Raw genomic sequence first — 16,401 nt, 5'->3', positions numbered from 1 at the left:
GTGTGTGTGAGGAAACAAGGCAGCAGCCAGGGGAATGGAGAGGAGAGAGGACCCGTGAGAAGGTCTCAGAGGTGAGCCCCAGTGGGGACTGTGTAAGGACAAAGACCTCTAAAGTTGCCTTATAAGTAAGTCATCTTCCTGGCTGTGTGGCAGTGTAACTTCTCTACACCTTTGGTGTAGCATGCCTGCCATACGTGGCATCCTGTGTGCTGTGGAGAACCAGAGGTCAAAGGTTGATAACCACACTGAAAGCAAGATGGTGAGAAGAGACAGTCAGAGAAGGAAAGAGAAGGTGAGAATTCAGCATGAAAAAGATCCTGGAATAAGAGGGAACTGGGAAAACCTACTCCTCCAAGATCCCCCAGAAATATTGGGAGCAGGAAAATGCTGGTTTTCCCAGCATTTATGTGAGATGCAGGTTCCAGACATTTTTAAGGTGAATTATTATTTATTTTATTTTTTTTGCAGTACGCGGGCCTCTCACTGCTGTGGCCTCTCCCATCGCAGAGCACAGGCTCCGGACGCGCAGGCTCAGCGGCCATGGCTCACGGGCCCAGCCGCGGAGTGGCATGTGGGATCTTCCTGGACCGGGGCACAAACCCGTGTCCCCTGCATCGGCAGGCGGACTCTCAACCACTGCGCCACCAGGGAAGCCCTAAGGTGAAGTATTAAAGACAGGATGCTCCCACAAGGAAGCGAGGTTTGCCGGCACCCAAGTGGTTGGCCCTTCAGTCACACGGCCATCCCTCGGGCTCTCTGCTAGGGATTTCTCACAGGTTTCTTCATTAATTTCCTTAGAGACATTCAACTATCTGGTTCTAAAGCATGTGAGTGTACCCAGAGGATACCTGGCATGGATTGAGTTTTCCTAAATGAATGAATTTCAGAAACAGTGATTTGATGGGAGCCAGGCAGAGAGCCCTGAACAGCCAGGTTAAGTTTGCTGCCTATGTATTTGAGTTTTATAAAAGAGAGTCTCGAATGAAATAATCACTTTGGACAGTTGCTGCAAAGATCTCTTTCAGTTTTCATGTGGGGGAGAATGGCAGCTTGAATTAATTGGCCTCAGTTATTGGTTTTCTTTCATCAGCAGCCACGTAAGAAAGATAACCCCAGGACTGTGGTAATTGTAGAGTCACTGGAACGATTTGTTAAAGGTAAACCTAGTTGGTGGAGTACTAGGGATTCTGTAAACATTTTGTCAGTTCGCACATTTTGCAGACAGCCTTTAAAGAAACATCTGCGTGTTTAATTGGCTTCCTTGGGTGAGCTCTGTCCTAGGAGACACTGACTCCAGCTTTTAAACCTCCTTGAATTCAAGCTGATGCCTCTAATATTTTCTTCAGCCATCAATCACGTGGCCAGTGCAAGCTGTCCCACTGGAAACTTGGAGGCTATGGTTAGGGCTGGTCCTGGATGGTTTTTCTAGACAATGGCTGCCATGAGCAGCCCCTCCCCTACCCTCAGCTTCCCCCTCCCCCTATCCCCTGACTCCTCTGTTCTCCTGTTCTTTTGCTTGGATTGAATGTCATCATTGAAGTAGGCGTGCACCCAGGCAAAGGAGTTAGTAGAAAAGGCCATTTATTCCAAAGGAATAGCTGTATACCTCGCTATAAAGTCTTAGAGAATACTTTCTTAAAAGAAGTATTTTAAAAAATGTTAACCACATCCTTTAGAATTTTACAGGGACAACCCACAACACACACCTCAAACAAAAGTTTTCCAAGAGAATATTTGTACTACGCACAAGACATACTGATATTTTCTATTCTATTCTTTTTTTTAAACATCTTTATTGGAGTATAATTGCTTTACAATGGTGTGTTAGTTTCAGCTTTATAACAAAGTGAATGAGCTATACATATACATATATCCCCATATCTCTTCCTTCTTGCATCTCCCTCCCACCCTCCCTATCCCACCCCTCTAGGTGGTCACAAAGCACTAAGCTAATCTCCCTGTACTATGTGGCTCCTTCCCACTAGCTATCTATTCTACATGTGGTAGTGTATATATGTCTGTGCCACTCTCTTACTTCATCCCAGCTTACCCTTCCCCCTCCCCATGTCCTCAAGTCCATGCTCTACATCTGTGTCTTTATTCCTCTTTTGTCCCTAAGTTCTTCATGACCATTTTTTTTTTTTTTTTTTAGATTCCATGTATGTGTGTTAGCATACAGTATTTGTTTTTCTCTTTCTGGCTTACTTCACTCTGTATGGCAGACTAGGTCCATCCACCTCACTACAAATAACTCAATTTCGTTTGTTTATATGGCTGAGTAATATTCCATTGTATATATGTGACACATCTTCTTTATCTATTCATCTGTCAATGGACACTTAGGTTGCTTCCATGTCCTGGCTATTGTAAATAGAGCTGCAGTGAACATTGTCGTACACGACTCTTTTTGAATTATGGTTTTCTCAGGGTATATATCCAGGAGTGGGATTGCTGAGTCATACGGTAGTTCTATTTTTAGGTTTTAAAGGAACCTCCATACAGTTCTCCATAGTGGCTGTACCAATTCACATTCCCACCAACAATTCAAGAGGGTTCCCTTTTCTCCACACCCTCTCCAGCATTTATTGTAGATTTTTTGATGATGGCCATTCTGTCTGCCGTGAGGTGACACCTCATTGTAGTTCTGATCTGCATTTCTCTAATGATTAGTGATGTTGAGCATCCTTTCATGTGTTTGTTGGCAATCTGTATATCTTCTTTGGAGAAATGTCTGTTTAGGTCTTCTGCCCATTTTTGGATTGGGTTGTTTGCTTTTTTAATATTGAGCTCCATGAGCTGCTTGTAAATTTTGGAGATTAATCCTTTGTCAGTTGCTTCATTTGCAAATATTTTCTTCCATTCTGAGGGTTGTCTTTTCATCTTGTTTATGGTTTCCTTTGCTGTGCAAAAGCTTTTAACTTTCATTAGCTCCCATTTGTTTATTATTGTTTTTTATTTCCATTTCTCTAGGAGGTGGATGAAAAAGGATCTTGCTGTGATTTATGTCATGGAGTGTTCTGCCTATGTTTTCCTCTAAGAGTTTGATAGTGTCTGGCCTTACATTTAGGTCTTTAATCCATTTTGAGTTTATTTTTGTGTATGGTATAAGAGAGTGTTCTAATTTCATTCTTTTACATGTAGCTGTCCAGTTTTCCCAGCATCACTTATTGAAGAGGCTGTCTTTGCTCCGTTGCATCTTCTTGCCTCCTTTACCAAAGATAAGGTGACCATATGTGCGTGGGTTTATCTCTGGGCTGTCTATCCTGTTCTATTGATCTATATTTCTGTTTCTGCGCCAGTACCATACTGTCTTGATTACTGTAGCTTTGTGTTATAGTCTGAAGTCCGGGAGCCTGATTCCTCCAGCTCCGTTTTTCTTTCTCAACTTTGCTTTGGCTATTCAGGGTCTTTTGTGTTTCCATACAAATTGTGAAATTTTTTGTTCTAGCTCTGTGAAAAATGTCATTGGTAGTTTGATAGGGATTGCATTGAATCTGTAGATTGCTTTGGGTAGTATAGTCATTTTCACAATGTTGATTCTTCCAGTCCAAGAACATGGTATATCTCTCTGTCTGTTTTTATCATCTTTAATTTCTTTCATCAGTGTCTTATAGTTTTCTGCATACAGGTCTTTGTCTCCCTTGGTAGGTTTATTCCTAGGTATTTTATTCTTTTTGTTGTGGTGGTAAATGGGAGTGTTTCCTTAATTTCTCTTTCAGATTTTTCTTCATTAGTGTATAGGAATGCAAGAGATTTCTGGGCATTAATTTTGTATCCTGCTACTTTACCAAATTCATTGATTAGCTCTAGTAGTTTTCTGGTAGCATCTTTAGGATTCTGTATGGATAGTGTCATGTCATCTGCAAACAGTGACAGCTTTACTTCTTCTTTTCCAGTTTGGATTCCTTTTATTTCTTTTTCTTCTCTGATTGCTGTGGCTAAAATTTCCAAAACTATGTTGAATAATAGTGGTGAGGGTGGACATCCTTGTCTTTTTCCTGGTCTTAGAGGAAATGGTTTCAGTTTTCACCATTGAGAATGATGTTGGCTGTGGGTTTCTCATATATGGCCTTTATTATATTGAGGTAAGTTCCCTCTATGCCTACTTTCTGGAGGGTTTTTATCATAAATGGATGTCAAATTTTGTCAAAAGCTTTTTCTGCATCTATTGAGATGATCATATGGTTTTTCTCCTTCAATTTGTTAATATGGTGTATCACGTTGATTGATTTGTGAAGAATCCTTGCATTCCTGTGATAAACCCCAATAATCATGGTGTATGATCCTTTTAATGTGTTGTTGGATTCTGTTTGCTAGTATTTTGTTGAGGATTTTTGCATCTGTGTTCATTAGTGACATTGGCCTGTAGTTCTCTGTCTTTGTGACATCTTTGTCTGGTTTTGGTATCAGGGTAATGGTGGCCTCATAAAATGAGTTTGGGAGCGTTTCTCTCTCTGCTATATTTTGGAAGAGTTTGAGAAGGATAGGTGTTAGCTCTTCTCTAAATGTTTGATAGATTCGTCTGTGAAGCCATCTGATCCTGGACTTTTGTTTGTTGGAAGATTTTTAATCACAGTCTCAATTTCAGTGCTTGTCATTGGTCTGTTTATATTTTCTATTTCTTCCTGGTTCAGTTCAGAAGGTTGTACTTTTCTAAGAACTTGTCCGTTTCTTCCAGGTTGTCCATTTTATTGGCATAGAGTTGCTTGTAGTAATCTCTCATGATCCTTTGTATTTCTGCAGTGTCAGTTGTTACTTCTCCTTTTCCATTTCTAATTCTATTGATTTGAGTCTTCTCCCCTTTTTTCTTGATGAGTCTGGCTAATGGGTTATCAATTTTGTTTTTCTTCTCAAAGAACCAGCTTTTAGTTTTATTAATCGTTGCTCTTGTTTCCTTCGTTTCTTTTTCATTTACTTCTGATCTGATCTTTATGATTTCTTTCCTCCTGCTAAGTTTGGGTTATTCTTTGCTCTTCATTCTCTAATTGATTTAGGTGTAAGGTTAGGTTGCTTATTTGAGATGTTTCTTGTTTCTTGAGGTAGGCTTGTATTGCTATAAACTTCCCTCTTAGAACTGCTTTTGCCGCATCCCATAGGTTTTGGATCGTTGTGTTTTCATTGTAATTTGAGGTATTTTTTGATTTCTTCTTTTATTTCTTCGTGATCTCTTGGTTATTTAGTTGTGTATTGTTTAGCCTACATGTGTTTGTATTGTTTACATATTTTTTCCTGTAATTGATATCTAGTCTCATAGTGTTGTGGTCAGAAAAGATACCTGATACAATTTCAATTTTCTTAAATTTACCAAGGCTTGATTTGTGACCCAAGATATGATCTATCCTGGAGAATGTTCCATGAGCACTTGAGAAGATAGTGTATTCTGTTGTTTTTGGATGGAATGTCCTATAAATATCAATTAAGTCCATGTTGTTTAATGTATCATTTAAATCTTGTGTTTCCTGATTTATTTTCATTTTGGATGATCTGTCCATTGGTGAAAGTGGGGTGTTAAAGTCCCCTACTATGATTGTGTTACTGTCGATTTCCCCTTTTATGGCTGTTAGCATTTGCCTTATGTATTGAGGTGCTCCTATGTTGGTGCATAAATATTTACAATTGTTATATCTTCTTCTTGGCCTGATCCTTTGATCATTATGTAGTGTCCTTCTTTGTCTCGTGTAATACTCTTTATTTTAAAGTCTATTTTGTCTGATATGAGAATTGCTCCTCCAGCTTTCTTTTGATTTCCATTTGCATGGCATATCTTTTTCCATCCCCTCACTTTCAGTCTGTATGTGTCCCTGGGTCTGAAGTGGGTCTCTTGTAGACAGCATGTATACAGGTCTTGCTTTTGAATCCATTCAGCCAGTCTATGTGTTTTGGTTGGAGCATTTAATCCATTTACATTTAAGGTAATTATTGATATGTATATTCCTATTACTATTTTCTTAATTGTTTTGGGTTTGTTATTGTAGGTCTTTTCCTTCTCTTTTGCTTCCTGCCTAGAGAAGTTCTGGTAGCATTTGTTGTAAAGCTGGTTTGGTGGTGCTGAATTCTCTTAGCTTTTTCTTGTCTGTAAAACTTTTAATTTCTCTGTCAAATCTGAATGAGATCCTTGCTGGGTAGAGTAATCTTGGTTGTAGGTTTTTCCCTTTCATCACTTTAAATATGTCCTGCCAGTCCCTTCTGCCTTGCGAGTTTCTGCTGAAAGATCAGCTGTTAACTTTATGGGGACTCCCTTGTATGTTATTTGTTGTTTTTCCCTTGCTGCTTTTAATATTTTTTCTTTGTATTTAATTGTTGATAGTTTGATTAATATGTGTCAGCATGTTTCTCCTTGGATTTATCCTGTATGGAACTCTCTGTCCTTCCTGGAGTTGATTAACTATTTCCTTTCCCATATTAGGGCAGTTTTCTACTATAATCTCTTCAAATATTTTCTCAGTCCCTTTCTTTTTCTCTTTGTCTTCTGGGACCCCTATAATTCAAATGTTGGTGCACTTAATGTTGTCCCAGAGTTCTTGAAAGTGTCCACAATTCTTTACATTCTTTTTGTTTATTCTTTTCTGCAGTAGTTATTTCCACTATTTTATCTTCCAGGTCACTTATCTGTTCTTCTGCCTCAATTATTCTGCTATTGATTCCTTCTAGAGAATTTTGTATTTCATTTATTGTGTTGTTCATTGTTTGTGTGCTCTTTAGTTCTTCTAGGTCCTTGTTAAACATTTCTTATTTTTCCTCCATTCTATTTCCAAGATTTTGGATCATCTTTACTATCATTACTCTGAATTCTTTTTCAGGTAGACTGCCTATTTCCTCTTTATTTGTTTGGTCTGGTGGAGTTTTGCCTTGCTTCTTCATCTGCTGTGTGTTTCTCTGTCTTCTCATTTTGCTTAACTTACTGTGTTTGGGGTCTCCTTTTCGCAGGCTGCAGGTTTGTAGTTCCCATTGTTTTTCGTGTCTGCCCCCAGTGGCTAAGGTTAGTTCAATGGGTTGTGTATGTTTCCTGGTGGAGGGGACTGGTACCTGTGTTCTGGTGGATGAGGCTGGATCTTGTCTTTCTGGTGTATAGGACTGTGTCCAGTGATGTGTTTTGGGGTGTCTGTGACCTATTATGATTTTAGGCAGCCTCTCTGATAATCAGTGGGGTTGTGTTCCTGTCTTGTTAGTTGTTTTGCATAGGGTGTCCAGCACTGTAGTTTTCTGGTCGTTGAGTGGAGCTGGGTCTTAGTGTTGAGATGGAGATCTCTGGGAGAGTTTTTGCAGTTTGATATTCCATGGAGCTGGGGGGTCTTTGGTGGACCAATATTCTGAAACCAGCTTTCCCACCTCAGAGGCACAGGCTTGACACCTGGCAAGAGCACCAAGACCCTGTCAGCCACACAGCTCAAAAGAAAAGGGGGGAAAAAAGAAAGAATAAAATAAAATAAAGTTATTAAAATAAAAAATTATTATAGATTAAAAAAATAAAAAATAATAAAAAATGGGAAAAAATCAGAAAGAAAGGAAGAAAGGAAGAAGAGAGCAACCACACCAAAAAACAAATTCACCAATGATAACAAGCACTAAAAACTACACTAAAAGAAAAAAAAAATGGACAGAGAGAACCCTAGGACCTAGAAATGGTAAAAGCAAAGTTATAATGACAAAATCACACAAAGAAGCAGACACATACACACTCACAAAAAGAGAAAAAGGAAAAAAAAGTATATATCTTTTGGGAAGTCTGAGGTCTTCTGCCTGTGTTCAGTAGGTGTTCTGTAGGAGTTGTTCCACATGTAGATGTATTTCTGATGTATTTGTGGGGAGGAAGATGATCTCCACATCGTACTCCACCACCATCTTGAATGTCATTCTATTCTATTCTATTCTATTCTATTCTATTCTATTCTATTCTATTCTATTATTCCATTCCACTCTGTTCTTTCAATTAAAAAAAGCTGCTGGCCATTACTCATTACTCTGATGTGATAGCTCACTAACTGTAATCTAGAGAATTTGGCATTGGGTCACAATATTAAAATTGTCCATTTGTTTTTAATCCAGCATGGCTGAAAAGTGATTAGAAGGCATTAATAAAAATCTCTGCTCCCTGATCAGTCCACTTTCTGATCTAATGAATCATCCTTTAAAAATCACTCTGAACTTCATGAAGGGACATCCCCCTTTCTCCTACTTGGCTGAACAGGAGTCAAGAGGACCAGCTCTTCTCCAAGCTCTGCCACTAACTGTGAGACCCTGCACAGGATCCACCTCAGCCTCTTTTCTCTAGTCTGTAAAACAATAATATTATTAACAGTTAAGATGTTTCTAGTGATTATGTGCTAGTCACTATTCTAAGTGTTTTATGTACACGAATTCATTGACTGCTCACTGTAAATCTGTGAGTGAGATGCTGTGTTTGCTGCGACGTTATAGCTGTGGAAGTCAAGCCCAGGAGAGGTTTTGCTAAGGTCTGCATGCTGTGGCTGTAGACCTGCAATGGGAGAGCCAGGATTTGTGCCTGGGCAGCCTGTACCATTATTTTACACCACCTATTTGGGGCTCATTAAAATAGGTGATCTCCCAGGTCTTCTTCGAATCTGACTTTCTGTGTTTCTCCTTGTCATGGTGGTTGGGAGTTTCTCAAAGATTCAAATTAACCTCCTTGTAGCTTTTTGGAAAAGGTCTGTGATATATGGCCCTAGAGCATTATTACCTCTATAAGATAAACCCCAACCAATGTTTCTTATTTTAGGAAGAGGTGTCTATGTGTTTGTGTGTGTGTGTGTGTGTGTGTGTGTGTGTGTGTGTGTGTGTGTGCACGCATAGGTGGTCAGGGAACATGGAAGGCAGGGAAGCTGGTAAAATCACCCAAGCAGGTTTCTTGCTTCACCCTTCACATCCATACCCCCGATGTCCACATCAGGGGCTTGGTAGAAGCAGACACCATGAAACTGTAACTATTACCGCTAAGAGCAGATGTAGAGAGGATGTAGGGAGGCCTGCCTTCCTGATGGGGCCTGTGCCTGTGCAGGAAGTAGGAGGTTAGGAAACACAGGCAGCGTCTGAAGGATCCAGGACACCAGATGTCAACACAACGGCCAGGTGTGCTCAGGGGTGATGGGAGACGAGGTTAGGGCTGGGCTGCAGCAGGCCTTGAATGCCGGGAGAAGCCAAGATGCTTATAGAAGAGACCTTTAGCAACTAAAATCATAATTTCAGGTATTATTGTGTTACACTCCTAAAGCATTATTCTTGGCAAATTGGGCACTACCTAATGTTGCTAAAATATGAGCTAACTTCTAAGAGAGGGTGAAACAATCCCCGGCAGCCATTTGAACCTTGAAAAAAATGCAGCAAAAGGGAATCATAGTGTAGGCTCTGCCCAATCATAACAATGCATCTCACAGGGAAGGAATCCATATTTATTTGATGCTCTATTTAAACAAATATCAAATAATAAAATCCTCATGGAGGAGACAGGGTTATCCCCCCCAACCCTTTCAGGACCACTGTGGGAAAATAAATCTGTCAAGGGGCACTTTTAAATAAAGCGGATGTAGATTAGTTTCAAGTGGTAAGGGTTTTGGTTTTCTTAAAGAGGAAAATATAAGGGTTAATTCATTTGGTGCTTTAATTAGGATCAATGTGAAAGGAAAATTTTAAAACGTGCTTCAGTCCCCAATGGCAGCTAGTTAAGGGAGAAGACTAGGAAGAGTGAGTGATAGAATGAGGAAGAGTAAAACAAAAGGCAGGGAGAAAGAGAAGGTGGCGGGGATGAAAAGAGAGACTCAGGGGCCAGGAGTGGGGACACTGAGAGTCGATCGCTGAGCTGGGCAGGAAGAGCTCAGGGTGAAAGGGGCTGTGATCCGAAAGTCTCAAAGAGGCAGGAATGGAAATAACTGAAGGCAAAGTGAAATGATCTTATTTAATGAAAAAAAAAAAGAAGAGCAATTTAAGATTGTTCCCATGATATAGTTGAAGAGGTGAAGAAGGGTTGGATTTTAATCCTAAAAGAACTAATACGATTTTCCATTTGACGCTTGTGTAGATAGGTATAAATCCACTCTTGGTTATGTGTATTAACAGGCTCTGTGTAAAGGGGTTAAAGAGCTAAAATCGTCTACAAAGCTATCTAGAAAGTTTTAAGCATACTATTTTACAAATGGGCATTTCTTGAACTGTTTTATTAAATCTTTGTACTTTTTTATAGTGGTAAAATATACTCAACAAAAAAGGGACCATTTTAGCCATTTTTTAAGTGTATAATTCAGTGGCATTAAGTACATTCACATTGTTGTGCAACCATCCCCATCATCCAACTCCAGAACTTTTTCTTCTTCTCAGGTTGAAACTTTGTACCCATTAAACACGAACTCGCCATTCCCCATTTCCCCCAGCCTCTGGCAACCTCTATTCCACTTTCTGTCTCTGTGCTTTTTTTTTTTTTTTTGGGGGGGGGGGTAGGAGTTTATTAATTAATTTATTTATTTTTGCTCTGTTGGGTCTTCATTTCTGTGCGAGGGCTTTCTCTAGTTGTGGCAAGCGGGGGCCACTCTTCATCACGGTGTGCTGGCCTCTCACTATCATGTCCTCTCTTGTTGCGGAGCACAGGCTCCAGATGCGCAGGCTCAGCAGTTGTGGCTCACGGGCCCAGCCGCTCCGCGGCATGTGGGATCCTTCCGGACCGGGGCACGAACCCGTGTCCCCTGCATCAGCAGGCAGACTCTCAACGACTGCGCCACCAGGGAGCCCTGTGCTTTGTTTTTTAAGACCAATTCATTATAAGTTGTAGCTGTGGCATTTCATAATCGCAGCATTTGAGGAGCAAAGTCATGGAGGGAAAGCTTTTTGAGGAAAGGTAGGGCTTACACTGATTTTTCAAACGCTTAAATCCCATATTTATTCATTTCCAAATGAAGTTTCCACCATTTCTCACATTTAAAGTGTTCATTTAATTAATTCTAAATGAATAGGCAACACATTTATCTTTATTTTTAGTGATTCCTAGGAATGGATACATTGAAGTATTTTCAAAAAGGACATGCAATTAAATTGTCATTACACCAATCATTTCTATTTGACTAGAATCTATTGAAACTAGTTAGTGTAGGTTCATGCCCTAAATATTAAGAAAATATATGAAATTGTTTCTATAATGATCGAGAAAGCATTCACCACTTTTGATGGAGTAGTTAACCGTTCTTTGCCATTTCTATTATAAGTAAAGCCTGGGATATTAACAAACAGACAAGAGAGCAATAAACAACAGATACTGCGATCATTTAGCTAATTCTACTTCGAGTTCTGAAGCAAGAATAGATTATGATACATTGATAATAAACGTGACATTCTCAGCACATGTAAGTAAGCCCTGAATTTGAGAACATCTGTTTTCCCAGAGCCCTAGTAAATACACTTTTAACAGAGATCTCATGTAAAGTAGCCATATGCTTATAATTATCCAAATATTGTAGATCCCCTGTGTGAAATTTCACATCTTTGTTGCTTCTATTTTAATGTTGACAAAGTTGGTAGTAATTTTTAAAACCAAGTCTGATCCTAAACAGGAAAGACAATTTCCTATGTAATTATAATTTTCTATGCAAGATTTGGCAAAGATCACATTGTTCTTAGAATTTAATCATCTTTACTCTCATAAGCATCCTAGATGCTCATTTGAGAATTCACTTTGCTCAATTTAAGTATCCCAATACCTACTAGCGAACTGCAATGTGTTTTTAATCTAGATGATTTGGACAAACATAAAACATGTCGAATCATTATAGAAGAAAAGTGTTGCCACAGATTCACAGTGAAATACAGTAAAAGCTCACTATGTCAAACAAATTTAACCTTTTTAGAGAAGTTACTTAACAAAAGAAGTTCTTAAGAGAATATGAGAGCTGGTTAGATTGAAGTTTTAAAATGTAATTCCAGAGCAAATGCATAAAGATTGAGAAATAGTAAAAATTACCAGGGAATTATCTGATATTTAAAAAATCCAAATGGTTGAGTAATTAATGGTCACCATACTTACATGCATCTGGAATAAGTATTTACATAAGTTGTTGTATATAATCTGCATAAAAACCCCAGAGGGTCGTATTTTTACCTCCATCTGACGTGCCAAAACTAGAAGTAGAAGGTTTTGCGTTCATATAGCTAAGAAGTGACAGAGCTGGGATTCTAATCATCTGCTGCAAACCCCTCCTCTTTCATTAGCATCCATGGTATACTCCATGGATGCTAATGAAAGAGATGGATGCTAATGAAAGCAGACTGTAGACTCCAAGAAGGAGTCTACAGTCTGCTTCATCCTGATATGGCTTTTGTCTCCTTTCCAGGTTCTAAACAGGCCCAGCCCTTTTTATTTTTAGAAATCTGTCCAGATTAGCACAATTTAACCTGATATGACTAGGCGATTAAATACACCTTGTTCGCACGGGGAATGAAAATTATTTGCTCATTAGGAATGAGACTCATTCATTTAAGAATAAAGTTGCATACTGTGTGTTTCCTTTACAACTTTCCCTCAAAAATCAAAGCATTTCTTGAAGTTCTTGGCGGGTAGCTTGTCCCTATTTCATGGTGAAGACCAATGGTTCTCAAACTTCAGCCTGCATTAGAATCTGCTCAAGGGCTCGTTAAAGTATAGATCTCTGGGCCCCAGCTTCTGATCCCGTAGATCTGGGGCGAGGCCTAAGAATCTGCATTTCTAACAAATTTCCCGGTGATGTTGATGCTGCTGGTCCAGGGGCCACCCTTCAAGAACCACTGGTGTTGGCAAACTACATCATGGCTGGACATCTGCGTGCCCCGTGGTGCAACCAAACAAGGAGAGCAGTGATTTGGTCGTTTTGACACCCCTAGTGAGTCTTCATGTTTCTTTCGATACCCAGAACTGGAACTCGAATTCCCTGTCAAACCCAGTACCATCACGCTGGTGTCAGGCGTGGGGCTGACCTACTGAAAGTCTGAGTCACACCCGTTCAGCTGATAGAGTGGGGAAACAGAGGCCCAGAGAGGTTATATGTGTTATATTATCAGGCACAACTCTTCATTCCATTTCATTTAACTTGTCTGTGAAGCATCCTGCGAAAGAATGGGAGTGCCAAAGCAAACAGAGCAAGTGGCATCATAGGTCTCAATATTACATCGGGGAAGCAGGAGGAATTAGGGGCTGGTACCTCCCAGGCTAATTTGTGAAGGAGCAGCTTTACCTTCACGTGCACGCTTTCCTAAGAGCCCCCCCTTTTTTTTGCATCTTCCTCTGCCTCTCCAGAGCAGTCCTCACCTTTCTTCCTGTCGCTCAGGACTCCATTTATTTTTCACCCTTGACCCCTTTCGAGGAAGATTACTCAGTACTCTAAGCGTTTTTTTCTTTTATGAGGGACTTTTTCTTGCAGATGAAGTTGTATGGAAAGGTCAGAAACATAGAGCAGGGCTGCTCAGCTTGGAGAAAGTGTGGGACGCAGGAACCTCACCTGGTAGGTTGCCTCCTCATTCCTCTTGCCGAAAGCTCTAGAAGCTCAAAGGAACAGACTTTTAAACCCACTGTTCTACTCCTGTTTGTCCTTAGCCTTCTTTTAATCAAAACCTGCCCGTCTGAAGTCTCACTTCTCTTGGACCATATAGGTGTCAACTAGTTAATGTTCTCAGGTTATCAGTGTGTCAATTTATTCGGAAGAGTATAATAGTGGTAGTAAAGTATGAATAGGGGTCATACCCAAGAACATTTTTGTTTTAACTGGGACCTTATGAAAACAGTACTGCAAACTAAAGAAATGATTTCATTTGTGCAAATTTCAGGTGTTAGACTACCTTCCTAGGATATAGTTCCAGAGACTTTACAGAATGGTTACGTCATACTAAAAGTTAAATTATTCTTTCTTTATTTATTTAAATTGAAGTATAGCTGATTTACAATGTTGTGTTAATTTCTGCGGTACAGCAAAGTGACTCAGTTATACATATATACATTCTTTTTTATATTCTTTTCCATTATGGTTTATCACAGGATATTGAATATAGTTCCCTGTGCTATACAGTAGGACCTTATTGTTTATCCATTCGATATATATATCCCTAGTTTGCATCTGCTAACTCCAAACTCCCACTCCATCCCTTCCCCATCCTGAGATAAACTCTTTTATTTATATAAGAGAATCTCCTCTCCCTGGGTTAGTATGAAATAATGCTTTGAAGACAACAACAGCACAGATTTCAGAGAGCAAGGGCAATTCTGTTTGCTTTTGGTCCTGTATCTCTGGGCAGGTAGAGCTCTCTTTATGGAAGTTTTGTGGCCAAATGCTACACACACCTTATATATGACTCTCTCATTTCTCAAACTAATGTTAACATAAGTGTCACTATTCCTTGCTCATCTCGCAAGCCCCTGAAAACTTTCCCGCGTCCAGCCCAGTTTTGGTTCTCCAAGGGTAATTCCCTCAGCGTCCACAGGAGGGCAGGACACACCATACTGCACAGTTGTCTGTATTTCTTTCTATTTGGGGGGGAAAAATCTAACCATGAAAAGAATGCCAGTTAAGTTGCTAAAGGTGCCTACACCAGACCTTCTCATTTCAGCTCAAGATCCTTTCACCCTTTTTGATATTCTTCATAGATGAAACAGCTGAAGAAATTCCAAGAGAATCTAAGACTGGACTGAAAGTTTCTATAGCATTATTTCAAATTCTCAAAACATTCTGAGATGGTCTAAAGGCAGATTTTGACTCGTAGTTTGCTCTCGTATCTTTGTTTTTACAACACACATACTCACAGAGCAAAGGCCTTGTTAACGTTGGGGTGGATTCCTATTTGAGGCATATCTATGAGGGAGGAAGAGGTACGGCTTTATACAGGACTGGGGATCATTGTCATAATATTTGAAATAGGAAATGCTTTTCAGTATAGGGAAAGCATTGGATTAAGTGTCAGAAAGACTTGCCTACTGGTTGTGAATAGATTCCTGACTGGCTTGCAACCTTGGGCCCCATCCACCGAGTTTGTGCATCCGCTCACCTGTGACATGAAGACTGCAGCACTTCCAGGAAAAGGAGAGCCAGCACCTTCCTTGCTTGGACTTGAGGCTGGTAGCAATGAAGGAGGAGAATATCTGCCCCAGGGGAATCCTGACGGTGGGAGGACAGACCACATCCTCTGTGGTTCCTGTCCTAGTGTCATTTACTCTTACCCAGGACTCCATCCAGTGTGTGTGTGCTGAGCGCTCCTAAGCCACAGCAAATAGGCTCATTACTTTGTTTCCTGTTTGCTGATAACTTGTAGAAGATAATAATTGCCGTGGGCCAAAAGAAGAGAGAACATACAGGACTGCAGTTGCAGACAGGAAGCCTTCTTATTGGCTGGGGGGGTCTGAAACCATGGATCACCATTAACCAGACTCCATACTGATAGAAATTAAAATACTGATAACACAAACTACAAGGGTTCGTTTCCCCAAGGGAAGGGATGGAGACAGACCACAAGGAGGAAGCCTCTCCCGGATGACACCGGAGAAGCAGACGTACAGAGCTTGCAGGCCAGGCCAGAGAAGACCATGTGCATCCTAGGGGTGACAGGTAGGCGGAAGGGGAAATGTTGCTTCTTCAAGTGAGAAACGAGGGGTTTCGAGTTTGTGGTTTGGCAGAGGGCTGTTGGAGACCTGCAGAGGGGGCAGACGGGCACAGAGGAGAGCTGTCCAAGAAAACAGCCTTGGCAGTAATACAAAACCAACCCAAAACATGAAAAGAAGGGCGAGCAGACATGCTTTGGACATAATGTTAACTGACAAGGGGAGGGTAGGACACAGCATCTATCTCTGGATTGCAATAACGTATGCAAAAGACAGAGACAGATTGGAAGGGCACCCATAAAGGCAAACACATTTTGGTCTCTTGTAGTGGCAAAAATCTGAAAAACAACCTTTTTGTTCAGTTCCATTTCCTTTTATGTTGTTAAGTTAGTAAAAAACAAACTATTTTAAAGCACAGAGAGAGGAAGGAAGAAAAGGTTATGGTAAAGCAGCTTCGAGTCTAAAGTCTCAGAACTTGACAATCTTGAAGCCAAAACTGGGGACATAAGAAGGCGTGGGATAAGGCCAGAAGGGACACCCATGGAGGAGATCGAGAGGAGAGAAGCTGGCTCAATAGCCCAGCGGTTAAGAGCTCAGACTCCGCAGCAGTGTGAGCTTGGGCCTCAGTTTCCCTATCTGTAAAATGGGGATAATCCAATCCCGATCTCATAAGGTTGTTTTGAAGATGAAAGGAAACAAGGTCTCTTGGGTGTTTGCCATTACCTGGGGGAGGCCAGTGCCAAGACCTTAAGGAAGTTCTGGAATAAAGGGAGCAAGGAAGCAAAACTGCCTCTTCTTGCAGTCAGGTGACTGGTCCCTGCAGAAGGAATGAAATAGCAAAAGTG

Source organism: Hyperoodon ampullatus, assembly GCF_949752795.1.
Source record: "Hyperoodon ampullatus genome assembly, chromosome: 17".
Classification (NCBI taxonomy): domain Eukaryota; kingdom Metazoa; phylum Chordata; class Mammalia; order Artiodactyla; family Ziphiidae; genus Hyperoodon; species Hyperoodon ampullatus.
The sequence above is the reverse complement of the archived record's forward strand: the minus strand, read 5'-3'. Positions refer to the sequence as shown.